The following is a 1,246-nucleotide window of genomic DNA, read 5'->3' on the forward strand; positions in this document are numbered from 1 at the left end:
TATATAATAGTGTTGTTTATGATGTATATATATATTTATTAATATATTTATTAATTTATTTATTAATATATTTATTTATTTATTTATTTATTTATTTATTTATTTATGTATAGGGTTATAGAGGGTGTGCAGTAGTACTAGGTGGTGTAGATATAAAGGGCCCCTCTCTGTATAAGATTCATCCTCATGGCTCAACAGACACCGCAAGTTTTGCTGCTATGGGTAGTGGTAGTCTTAATGCTATGGCTGTACTAGAAGCAGGTATTCCTCCTCCTGCTGCTGCTGCTGCTGCTGCTGGTGGTGCTGCTGTTGCTGCTGCTGTTGCTGTTGCTGCTGCTGGTGGTGGTGATGGTGGTGGTGATTATATTATTTATAGATGTATATGTACAACAGTGTTGCTGCTGCTGCTGCTGCATTTGCTGCTGCATTTGCTGCTGCATTTGCTGCTGCATTTGCTGCTGCATTTGTTGTTGCTGCTGTTGTTGCTGCTGTTGTTGCTGCAGGATATAAGGATGGTATGACGGAGGAGGAAGCAAAAGAGTTAGTATGTGCAGCAATAAGAGCAGGAGTAATGAATGATTTAGGTAGTGGAGGTAATATAGATATAGTTATAATAAAAGAAAAAGAAGAAAAAGCAATACATATAAGAAAATATTCTTCCCCTGTTAGGCATGCATATAAAGGTGTATATACACCCTATAAAATAAATACTACTCCTTTCTTTCATGAACATATTCAATATATACAACCTCGTCTTTCTGTTCAAGAAGAAGTAGAAATGCTTGAGGCCTCCTCTTAATAAACCCTAAACCCTAAACCCTAAACCCTCATATAAACCCTAAACCCTCGTAAACCCTCATAAACCCTAATATAAACACTAATAAACACTAATAACATGAATTTATATATTAATATATAAACGTTTGTTTTACATATCTGCATTGGATTTACTAACACTACAAGCTGCTAGCTGCATGCATGCATGCACTGATGCAGCAGGTGGTTGCTGCACCAACTGCAGCAGCAGCAGCAGCAGCACAACAAGTCGTGCATGCGCAGTTTATTTCCTTTCTTTATAGGGTTGTTAGGTGTATGTACACCGCAAACCCTCATGAACAAACAAACAAAATAAAAGTATCATTTATTCTTTTGCTTGTTATTTATTTATCCTCTATCTTAGGAGGCCTTGAGGTGTATGTACACCTCAATATATCTAATAATAATATAGTATATATATATATATATA

This window comes from Eimeria maxima, genomic scaffold (genome assembly GCF_000499605.1).
Source record: "Eimeria maxima Weybridge genomic scaffold, Emw_scaff806, whole genome shotgun sequence".
Lineage (NCBI taxonomy): Eukaryota > Apicomplexa > Conoidasida > Eucoccidiorida > Eimeriidae > Eimeria > Eimeria maxima.